Source organism: Physella acuta, unplaced genomic scaffold (genome assembly GCF_028476545.2).
Source record: "Physella acuta isolate Inbredline_101_S28 unplaced genomic scaffold, ASM2847654v3 ptg000602l, whole genome shotgun sequence".
Classification (NCBI taxonomy): Eukaryota; Metazoa; Mollusca; class Gastropoda; family Physidae; genus Physella; species Physella acuta.
The window spans coordinates 245095-258699 of record NW_026732121.1 but is presented as its reverse complement, the minus strand read 5'-3'; the positions used below and the strand labels follow the sequence as shown (position 1 = coordinate 258699).

At 35.0% G+C, this 13605-nt stretch overlaps 1 protein-coding gene across 1 annotated transcript in view; it reads left to right on the top strand.

Annotated features, from left to right (window-relative positions):
• Positions 1–13297: 13297 nt before the first annotated feature.
• Positions 13298–13605, top strand: part of LOC131947632 (cAMP-regulated D2 protein) — a 43019-nt gene continuing 42711 nt past the window's right edge. The window contains exon 1 of the mRNA XM_059308863.1: positions 13298–13465. The gene's annotated coding sequence lies outside the window, so the exon portion shown is untranslated. The remainder of the gene's footprint in view (positions 13466–13605) is intronic.

Genomic DNA, 13605 nt, shown 5'->3' with positions numbered 1-13605 from the left:
ACAGCGGCGTATGCTTACGGCGCGGGTCAGCTCATAGATTTATATTTCTATAGCACGATGTGTTGTGTCACTAACAGATTTATATTTCTACCGCACGATGTGTTGTGTCATTAACTAATAGATTTATATTTCTACCGCACGATGTGTTGTGTCATTAACTAATAGATTTATATTTCTACCACACGACGTGTTGTGTCACTAACAGATTTATATTTCTATAGCACGATGTGTTGTGTCATTAACTAACAGATTTATATTTCTATCGCACGATGTGTTGTGTCATTAACTAATAGATTTATATTTCTACCGCACGACGTGTTGTGTCATTAACTAATAGATTTATATTTCTACCGCACGACGTGTTGTGTCACTAACAGATTTATATTTCTATAGCACGATGTGTTGTGTCACTAACAGATTTATATTTCTATAGCACGATGTGTTGTGTCATTAACTAACAGATTTATATTTCTATCGCACGATGTGTTGTGTCACTAACAGATTTATATTTCTATAGCACGATGTGTTGTGTCATTAACTAACAGATTTATATTTCTATCGCACGATGTGTTGTGTCACTAACAGATTTATATTTCTACCGTACGATGTGTTGTGTCACTAACAGATTTATATTTCTACCGTACGATGTGTTGTGTCATTAACTAATAGATTTATATTTCTACCGTACGATGTGTTGTGTCATTAACTAATAGATTTATATTTCTACCACACGATGTGTTGTGTCATTAACTAACAGATTTATATTTCTACCACACGACGTGTTGTGTCATTAACTAACAGATTTATATTTCTACCACACGATGTGTTGTGTCATTAACAGATTTATATTTCTACCACACGATGTGTTGTGTCATTAACTAATAGATTTATATTTCTATCGCACGATGTGTTGTGTCATTAACTAATAGATTTATATTTCTACCGCACGATGTGTTGTGTCATTAACTCATAGATTTATATTTCTACCACACGATGTGTTGTGTCATTAACTAATAGATTTATATTTCTACCACACGATGTGTTGTGTCATTAACTAATAGATTTATATTTCTACCACACGATGTGTTGTGTCATTAACAGATTTATATTTCTACCACACGATGTGTTGTGTCATTAACTAATAGATTTATATTTCTATCGCACGATGTGTTGTGTCATTAACTAATAGATTTATATTTCTACCGCACGATGTGTTGTGTCATTAACTCATAGATTTATATTTCTACCACACGATGTGTTGTGTCATTAACTAATAGATTTATATTTCTACCACACGATGTGTTGTGTCATTAACTAATAGATTTATATTTCTACCACACGATGTGTTGTGTCATTAACAGATTTATATTTCTACCACACGATGTGTTGTGTCATTAACTAATAGATTTATATTTCTATCGCACGATGTGTTGTGTCATTAACTAATAGATTTATATTTCTACCGCACGATGTGTTGTGTCATTAACTCATAGATTTATATTTCTACCGCACGATGTGTTGTGTCATTAACTCATAGATTTATATTTCTACCGCACGACGTGTTGTGTCATTAACTAACAGATTTATATTTCTGCCGCACGATGTGTTGTGTCACTAACAGATTTATATTTCTACCACACGATGTGTTGTGTCATTAACTAACAGATTTATATTTCTACCGCACGACGTGTTGTGTCATTAACTAACAGATTTATATTTCTGCCGCACGATGTGTTGTGTCACTAACAGATTTATATTTCTGCCGCACGATGTGTTGTGTCACTAACAGATTTATATTTCTACCGCACGACGTGTTGTGTCATTAACTAACAGATTTATATTTCTACCGCACGACGTGTTGTGTCATTAACTAACAGATTTATATTTCTGCCGCACGATGTGTTGTGTCACTAACAGATTTATATTTCTACCGCACGACGTGTTGTGTCATTAACTAACAGATTTATATTTCTACCGCACGACGTGTTGTGTCATTAACTAACAGATTTATATTTCTACCGCACGACGTGTTGTGTCATTAACTAACAGATTTATATTTCTACCACACGACGTGTTGTGTCATTAACTAACAGATTTATATATCTACCGCACGATGTGTTGTGTCCCTAACAGATTTATATTTCTATAGCACGATGTGTTGTGTCACTAACAGATTTATATTTCTATAGCACGATGTGTTGTGTCATTAACTAACAGATTTATATTTCTATCGCACGATGTGTTGTGTCATTAACTAATAGATTTATATTTCTACCACACGATGTGTTGTGTCATTAACTAATAGATTTATATTTCTACCGCACGATGTGTTGTGTCATTAACTAACAGATTTATATTTCTACCGCACGATGTGTTGTGTCATTAACTAACAGATTTATATTTCTACCGCACGATGTGTTGTGTCATTAACTAATAGATTTATATTTCTACCACACGATGTGTTGTGTCATTAACTAATAGATTTATATTTCTACCGCACGATGTGTTGTGTCATTAACTAACAGATTTATATTTCTACCGCACGATGTGTTGTGTCACTAATAGATTTATATTTCTACCACACGATGTGTTGTGTCACTAACAGATTTATATTTCTATAGCACGATGTGTTGTGTCATTAACTAACAGATTTATATTTCTATCGCACGATGTGTTGTGTCATTAACTAATAGATTTATATTTCTACCACACGATGTGTTGTGTCATTAACTAATAGATTTATATTTCTACCGCACGATGTGTTGTGTCATTAACTAACAGATTTATATTTCTACCGCACGATGTGTTGTGTCATTAACTAACAGATTTATATTTCTACCGCACGATGTGTTGTGTCATTAACTAACAGATTTATATTTCTACCGCACGATGTGTTGTGTCATTAACTAACAGATTTATATTTCTACCGCACGATGTGTTGTGTCATTAACTAATAGATTTATATTTCTACCGCACGATGTGTTGTGTCATTAACTAATAGATTTATATTTCTACCGCACGATGTGTTGTGTCATTAACTAATAGATTTATATTTCTACCGCACGATGTGTTGTGTCATTAACTAATAGATTTATATTTCTACCGCACGATGTGTTGTGTCATTAACTAATAGATTTATATTTCTACCGCACGATGTGTTGTGTCATTAACTAATAGATTTATATTTCTACCGCACGATGTGTTGTGTCATTAACTAACAGATTTATATTTCTACCGCACGATGTGTTGTGTCATTAACTAACAGATTTATATTTCTACCGCACGATGTGTTGTGTCATTAACTAACAGATTTATATTTCTACCACACGATGTGTTGTGTCATTAACTAATAGATTTATATTTCTACCACACGATGTGTTGTGTCATTAACTAATAGATTTATATTTCTACCACACGATGTGTTGTGTCATTAACTAATAGATTTATATTTCTACCACACGATGTGTTGTGTCATTAACTAATAGATTTATATTTCTACCGCACGATGTGTTGTGTCATTAACTAACAGATTTATATTTCTACCACACGATGTGTTGTGTCATTAACTAATAGATTTATATTTCTACCGCACGATGTGTTGTGTCATTAACTAACAGATTTATATTTCTACCACACGATGTGTTGTGTCATTAACTAATAGATTTATATTTCTACCACACGATGTGTTGTGTCATTAACTAATAGATTTATATTTCTACCACACGATGTGTTGTGTCATTAACTAATAGATTTATATTTCTACCACACGATGTGTTGTGTCATTAACTAATAGATTTATATTTCTACCGCACGATGTGTTGTGTCATTAACTAACAGATTTATATTTCTACCACACGATGTGTTGTGTCATTAACTAATAGATTTATATTTCTACCGCACGATGTGTTGTGTCATTAACTAACAGATTTATATTTCTACCGCACGATGTGTTGTGTCATTAACTAACAGATTTATATTTCTACCACACGATGTGTTGTGTCATTAACTAATAGATTTATATTTCTACCGCACGATGTGTTGTGTCATTAACTAATAGATTTATATTTCTACCGCACGATGTGTTGTGTCATTAACTAATAGATTTATATTTCTACCGCACGATGTGTTGTGTCATTAACTAATAGATTTATATTTCTACCGCACGATGTGTTGTGTCATTAACTAATAGATTTATATTTCTACCGCACGATGTGTTGTGTCATTAACTAATAGATTTATATTTCTACCACACGATGTGTTGTGTCATTAACTAATAGATTTATATTTCTACCGCACGATGTGTTGTGTCATTAACTAACAGATTTATATTTCTACCACACGATGTGTTGTGTCATCAACTAATAGATTTATATTTCTACCGCACGATGTGTTGTGTCATTAACTAATAGATTTATATTTCTACCGCACGATGTGTTGTGTCATTAACTAATAGATTTATATTTCTACCGCACGATGTGTTGTGTCATTAACTAATAGATTTATATTTCTACCGCACGATGTGTTGTGTCATTAACTAATAGATTTATATTTCTACCGCACGATGTGTTGTGTCATTAACTAATAGATTTATATTTCTACCACACGATGTGTTGTGTCATTAACTAATAGATTTATATTTCTACCGCACGATGTGTTGTGTCATTAACTAATAGATTTATATTTCTACCGCACGACGTGTTGTGTCATTAACTAATAGATTTATATTTCTACCGCACGACGTGTTGTGTCATTAACTAATAGATTTATATTTCTACCGCACGACGTGTTGTGTCATTAACTAATAGATTTATATTTCTACCGCACGACGTGTTGTGTCATTAACTAATAGATTTATATTTCTACCACACGACGTGTTGTGTCATTAACTAATAGATTTATATTTCTACCGCACGATGTGTTGTGTCATTAACTAATAGATTTATATTTCTACCACACGACGTGTTGTGTCATTAACTAATAGATTTATATTTCTACCACACGACGTGTTGTGTCATTAACTAACAGATTTATATTTCTACCACACGATGTGTTGTGTCATTAACTAATAGATTTATATTTCTACCGCACGATGTGTTGTGTCATTAACTAACAGATTTATATTTCTACCGCACGACGGGTTGTGTCATTAACTAACAGATTTATATTTCTACCGCACGATGTGTTGTGTCATTAACTAATAGATTTATATTTCTACCGCACGACGTGTTGTGTCATTAACTAATAGATTTATATTTCTACCACACGACGTGTTGTGTCATTAACTAATAGATTTATATTTCTACCGCACGATGTGTTGTGTCATTAACTAATAGATTTATATTTCTACCACACGACGTGTTGTGTCATTAACTAATAGATTTATATTTCTACCACACGACGTGTTGTGTCATTAACTAATAGATTTATATTTCTACCGCACGATGTGTTGTGTCATTAACTAATAGATTTATATTTCTACCACACGATGTGTTGTGTCACTAATAGATTTATATTTCTACCGCACGATGTGTTGTGTCATTAACTAATAGATTTATATTTCTACCGCACGATGTGTTGTGTCATTAACTAATAGATTTATATTTCTACCACACGATGTGTTGTGTCACTAATAGATTTATATTTCTACCGCACGATGTGTTGTGTCATTAACTAATAGATTTATATTTCTACCGCACGATGTGTTGTGTCATTAACTAATAGATTTATATTTCTACCGCACGATGTGTTGTGTCATTAACTAATAGATTTATATTTCTACCGCACGACGTGTTGTGTCATTAACTAACAGATTTATATTTCTACCGCACGACGTGTTGTGTCATTAACTAATAGATTTATATTTCTATCGCACGATGTGTTGTGTCATTAACTAATAGATTTATATTTCTACCGCACGATGTGTTGTGTCATTAACTAACAGATTTATATTTCTACCGCACGACGTGTTGTGTCATTAACTAATAGATTTATATTTCTACCACACGACGTGTTGTGTCATTAACTAATAGATTTATATTTCTACCACACGATGTGTTGTGTCATTAACTAACAGATTTATATTTCTACCACACGATGTGTTGTGTCATTAACTAATAGATTTATATTTCTACCACACGATGTGTTGTGTCATTAACTAATAGATTTATATTTCTACCACACGATGTGTTGTGTCATTAACTAACAGATTTATATTTCTACCACACGATGTGTTGTGTCATTAACTAATAGATTTATATTTCTACCACACGATGTGTTGTGTCATTAACTAATAGATTTATATTTCTACCACACGATGTGTTGTGTCACTAATAGATTTATATTTCTACCACACGATGTGTTGTGTCATTAACTAATAGATTTATATTTCTACCACACGATGTGTTGTGTCATTAACTAATAGATTTATATTTCTACCACACGATGTGTTGTGTCACTAATAGATTTATATTTCTACCGCACGATGTGTTGTGTCATTAACTAATAGATTTATATTTCTACCGTACGATGTGTTGTGTCATTAACTAATAGATTTATATTTCTACCGTACGATGTGTTGTGTCATTAACTAATAGATTTATATTTCTACCGCACGATGTGTTGTGTCATTAACTAATAGATTTATATTTCTACCACACGATGTGTTGTGTCATTAACTAATAGATTTATATTTCTATCGCACGATGTGTTGTGTCATTAACTAACAGATTTATATTTCTATAGCACGATGTGTTGTGTCATTAACTAACAGATTTATATTTCTACCGCACGATGTGTTGTGTCATTAACTAATAGATTTATATTTCTATCGCACGATGTGTTGTGTCATTAACTAATAGATTTATATTTCTACCGCACGATGTGTTGTGTCATTAACTAATAGATTTATATTTCTATCGCACGATGTGTTGTGTCATTAACTAATAGATTTATATTTCTACCGCACGACGTGTTGTGTCATTAACTAATAGATTTATATTTCTACCACACGATGTGTTGTGTCATTAACTAATAGATTTATATTTCTACCGCACGACGTGTTGTGTCATTAACTAATAGATTTATATTTCTATCGCACGATGTGTTGTGTCATTAACTAATAGATTTATATTTCTACCGTACGATGTGTTGTGTCATTAACTAATAGATTTATATTTCTACCGTACGATGTGTTGTGTCATTAACTAATAGATTTATATTTCTACCGTACGATGTGTTGTGTCATTAACTAATAGATTTATATTTCTATCGCACGATGTGTTGTGTCATTAACTAATAGATTTATATTTCTATAGCACGATGTGTTGTGTCATTAACTAATAGATTTATATTTCTATAGCACGATGTGTTGTGTCATTAACTAATAGATTTATATTTCTACCGTACGATGTGTTGTGTCATTAACTAATAGATTTATATTTCTATCGCACGATGTGTTGTGTCATTAACTAATAGATTTATATTTCTATAGCACGATGTGTTGTGTCATTAACTAATAGATTTATATTTCTATAGCACGATGTGTTGTGTCATTAACTAATAGATTTATATTTCTACCGTACGATGTGTTGTGTCATTAACTAATAGATTTATATTTCTACCACACGATGTGTTGTGTCACTAATAGATTTATATTTCTACCACACGATGTGTTGTGTCACTAACAGATTTATATTTCTATAGCACGATGTGTTGTGTCATTAACTAACAGATTTATATTTCTACCACACGATGTGTTGTGTCATTAACTAATAGATTTATATTTCTATCGCACGATGTGTTGTGTCATTAACTAATAGATTTATATTTCTACCACACGATTATCCCAACATGGGACAACGGGGCGGGGGGTGAGGACCGCACCGGGTGCAGAGTTTCTTCCAGGCGGAGCCCCCCCCCCTATCAGAGGCGTAGCGACCCCTCCCGGCGCCCGGGGCGAACTTTCAGTCTGGCGCCCCCATATATATATATATATATATATATATATATATGTATATATATATATATATATATATATATATATATATATATATATATATATATATATATATATATATATATATATATATGTATATATATATTTATATTTATATATATATATATATATGTGCGTGTGTGTGTGCAACAGTCCATGACATTCAGATTAGAATTTTAGCGGCGATAAAATGCGTATTAACATTCTAAGTTGATGTGGAATTCAAATGCATTGTCAAAACAATTCAATCAGGATCCATAGCTAATATGATATCTATTTTACTGTATGGCTTGGATCTAGGTTAAAGACAGTGGAGAATGAAAAGGTGGTGGTAAGGGCATAATTTGAGAAAGACAAAAAATAACATCACTATGCAGGTGCTTGTGTGAAGTCCAAGGGAAAAGAGAAAGAGGAAAAGACTAAATAAGTCCTGAAGGAAATCGTTTGAAATAGAGATGAGGGAGGCTGGATTATTAGGGTTCGATCTTCATAAAAATCAAGTGAGTTGACGAAGTGTTGCCTACGTTTGTGTTCCTTATGAAGCCAAAACGAATAAAAAGAAGAAAATCAAAAGAGCTTAGAACAGTGGGTTCCATCGAACCCAAGAGGTTAGGTAATTCAATCTCAGGGCTTCCGCGGAGGTCAAGACACACCCGACTCATATGATTCGCGATCGGATTTTGTCAATGTGGACGATACAACTATTAAGAAGGGTTCGGTGATTGGGCATATAAAACGGGTGGGGTTAGTTACTCCAAAAAGTTAAGAACCACTGCTTTAGAGTGTACTTTGTAAAAGGTGCAACCCGATCTGATCTACTTTTGGTCGTGTCTTTAGAACAATTTCGATAATACCTATATCACAATTTTAAATTATCACTTAGGTTAACCAAAGTGTTATGAAAACAAGGTAATTAAAAAGTCTAGTGACAATTTTAGCGCAATTTCCTTATGTTATCTAAAAATAGCTCTGTCGTAGCGTAAATCAAGAGCAGGGTTAGTAAAACCATTGGTTAGTTATTAAAACGTTTTTTATTTTTTTTTTCAGTATTTTACATGTTTTATTTACAATAGAGTTACATGACTAAAAACCGTTGCGCGCCTAGCTACCGAACGTGATGGCGCAGCTATTGAACGTGATGACGCGTGTGGTGTGGTTGGATAAACATGCCTACTAATTCGGTCCAAATTTTAATTAATTCAAAAAAAAATTTGTGACCGAACGAAAGGATATTTTTAAAAACTTTCTTCGGCAATATTGTTCTAAGTTATGGCAGGAATCGATTGGTAAATGTTTCAAGTCGCTAAGTGGTCTGGTTGCCGAGATATGGGCCAAAAACTGCTTTTTTTTCGAGTTTTTTTGGCTTTTCCGGGAAATCCATGAAAGAAACCCGGAATTTTTATGGCCTATGTTCATCCTCGTAACTTGCTTAACATAATTGCTTTTGGAACTAGTCCTCGATATTGCTTCGTTGAGGAGGAGATACGACTTAAAGCTGCGGACACACATCCATCCATCCATTCATTCATACATTCATACATCCAGAAATGACGGGTTAATAAACGCAATTCTCCAGAATGGAAATTGCGCTAAAAATGAATAAAAAATTATCTATTCAGTACAATATACTAATTTTCTTTTCTCTTAAAATTTTGGCAAAGAGTGTCGCTATACACCCACCCGCTCCGACAGTCTGCTATTTTATCGAACGAATAGCGATACAAGAATCCGTGATATTTAGTTCTCTTTAATGAAGTGATCAAGGTTAGATATAATGCAATCAAGTAAAAGTATCTAATCTCTTACGTTGAAGTTGAGAGAATCGTAAGAATCTTACAAAGAACTAGTCGCTTTATTACTTAGCAAAACTAAGTAGTGAAATCGTACATTAAGTGTTAATTCAATTGATCTCTTTTCTAAGTGTTAAAAGATTTATCTAGCAACCGATCCAGTACAAATCCTGCGGTTTTTTGCTGGTGAAAAAGCGCCCCCACCCAACCACCATCTTGGACAAAAAAGGGAGAGCGGATTTTAAACGTCACTAACTCTTTTTTTATGTTACACAATACGCTTTAGTACAATAGGTTTCTTTTTTGAGTCATTCCGGTGTGAATTTTTACGATTTTAGTCTTGGAAAAAGCGCCCCCCCCCATCTAGGAAGCTGGAAAGCGGTTTTTCCGGTCACTGTTTCTTAAGGTTATACGTTTTACAGTTACTTAATCAAGGTAGAAAACAGTTAAATCAGTATGTAAAGGCTCACAGCCGTTAAATTTCTTTACTTTGACTGTTTATAATTCAAAACTGCACCTTAAAATGAGCTTTTAACATTATTTTCTACCCCTTTTGGCGCCCCCCGAGGGTCGGCGCCCGGGGCGGCCGCCCTCCCCGCCCTCCCCTAGCTACGCCTCTGCCCCCTATCCCCGAAAAAAGTCTACTGCTCCCCGAACGAAATGAAATTTATATAGAAAATATATACATTTAACAGTATCCCCCCCCCCCTGACCGGGTGACACCAAGGCAAAAAAACTGCACAATTTACTAAAGACTAGTAACTGGGAATACCTTAAATATATCACCCGGGGTACTGGGGGAGGGGGTGACATCAACTGCAAAATTTAAAGATGAAATTGTTGAATATTTTCAATCAAAGACCGGGGTGGGGGAACACCATATCTAATAGTTTACATTGAAAAATATATATTTTTCACTTGAATTTATAGGTACATTGATATAATAACGTGCACAAATAAACGGCATTAGGTAAAATGCGAGGAAGGGGGTGATACCATTTGCAACTTTCAATGACAAGCAATGTAGTCTACTGGTCAAAACAAAATAAAGGTAAAGAACCCTTAGCGGATTGCCACGGCAAATCTCATTGGTCACTATAGAAATAACGGCAAGTCTCATTGGTCACTATAGAAATAACGGCAAGTCTCATTGGTCACTATAGAAATAACGGCAAGTCTCATTGGTCACTATAGAAATAACGGCAAGTCTCATTGGTCACTATAGAAATAACTTTCTTATACATTAGAAATAGAGTTCGTAGACCAAACCAAAAATGCGTAGCTTTACTAATTTTAAATACATCAAGAAAAACGACATACAATTACATATACACATGCTTATACACATACACCTACGTGTATATGGCACACATTTAAATTATAGTCATTTGTAGTCTTACACACACACACACACACATACTCTCACACACACATACACACACATGCATATATATATATATATATATATATATATATATATATATATATATATATATATATATATATATATATATATATATATATATATATATATATATATATATATATATCTATATATATATATATATATATATATATATATATATATAATATTATATCTGTAAAGGACAATGACTTGTGTGTTTAGTAATCAGTATATACACGGCTCTGTTCGGGTTTAGGAAATATATTACTTTTCGAATTAACCCATGCCACAATCAACCAAAACCAAAACACAAACGAAAACCCAAACCCCAACACAAACACAAAAACGCAAACGCAAACATAAACGCAAACAAAAAAGCAAACACAAAGGCAAACACAAACATAAACGCAAACACAAACATAAACGCAATAACAAAAGCAAACACAAGTGTCAACACATAAGACGCCCTGGATTCGATATAGTGAAAGCTATAGAAACCCTTTTTATTCACAGAGTATCGCACTCGTTAAAACGAACGTATGCACCATAAGGTTCCGCACCCAGTGACACCCAACCTAGCGACGCCACTGCATAGGATTATCCACTGAAACAGCTCGATATTAGCCAGAGGGTATTATCTGACGTGTCGAATATGACGTCATACACACATTATTAGTGCAATTAAAGTTGTAATCGTCCATCTTATTTTAAAGTTGTAATCGTCCATCTGATTTTAAAGTTGTAATCGTCCATCTGATTTTAAAGTTGTAATCGTCCATCTGATTTTAAAGTTGTAATCGTCCATCTGATTTTAAAGTTGTAATCGTCCATCTGATTTTAAAGTTGTAATCGTCCATCTGATTTTAACAATGTAACCCTCCAGAAAAGGTTCCCCAGGAAGTTCCCCAGAAACCCGAGCCTTTCAATGTCTCGAGATTTCAAATTCCCTTGTCAAGGGTTCATAATGTAACGACTACAGGTGTCTCATTAACCCCTTGATTAGTGTGACGTCACCCGGTTGGACGCTGGCGTAATGACCTGCTGTCGTATTGCTAGAAGATTTATAAAGGTGAGGGGGTGATTAATTTACTAAATGACTGAGCAAGTCTGGAATGGTCGGTGGTGGTTGTGGTAGTGGTGGTGGTGGTGGTGGTGGTGTTGGTGGTGGTGGTGGTAGTGGTGGTAGTGGTGGTGGTGGTGGTGGTGGTGGTGTTGGTGGTGGTGGAGGTGGTGGTGGTGGTGGTGGTGGTGGTGGTGGTGGTGGTGGTGGTGGTGGTGGTGGTGGGGTCTGTTCTGTCAGGTTAGGTTTTAGCTGAGGGGTACGTGGGGGTGGGGCGGGGTAGGGGTCGGTTATTGGAGGGTCTTTTCTGTCAGGTTAGTTTTTAGCTGAGGGGGGAGGTGGGCTGGTCAAAGATAAATCAACAAGGCCGCACAACCACGCGATCAGTAGACGTGTGATTATATTTTCCACACGAAAACTTTATCTATGAGATTATTTGACGGCTAATCATTATCAATGAGATATGGCAAGATAATTTCCTCAAGGTGACTTGATAGAGAGATCTAAGTCCAGTCAAGTCAAAAAGTTACCGCAACCCGACGTCGAGAGGTTTCACAAATGTGACTTTACATCCTGGGACTTTATGTTTCACAAATGTGACTTTAGATCCTGAGACTTTTATGGACAGCAATATATAAAATCCTGAGACTTTTATGGACAGCAATATATAAAATCCTGGGACTTTTATAGGCAGCAATATATAAAATCCTGGGACTTTTATAGGCAGCAATATATAAAATCCTGGGACTTTTATAGGCAGTAATATATAAAATCCTGGGACTTTTATAGGCAGTAATATAAATACCATAAATTACAGCAGTGTGGCCTTGGCCAAACTCGGCCATCATATGACAGCAGTGTGACCTTGGCCAAACTCGGCCATCATATGACAGCAGTGTGACCTTGGCCAAACTCGGCCATCATATGACAGCAGTGTGACCTTGGCCAAACTCGGCCATCATATGACAGCAGTATGACCTTGGCCAAACTCGGCCATCATATGACAGCAGTGTGGCCTTGGCCTTGGTGTACTTCTAATCAAGTCATGTGGCACAGCAGATAACGGAACATTTAGAGAGTGATCCGTCAGAGTTAGGACAACCTGTGTAGGACAACCTTTGTAGGACAACCTGTGTAGGACAACCTGTGTAGGACAACCTGTGTAGGACAACCTGTGTAGGACAACCTGTGTAGGACAACCTATGTAGACAACCTGTGTAAGACAACTTGTGTAGGACAACCTATGTATGACAACCTGTGTAGGACATGTTGGACAACCTGTGTAGGACAACCTGTGTAGGACAACCTGTATAGGACAACCTATGTAGGACAACCTGTGTAGGACAACTTATGTAGG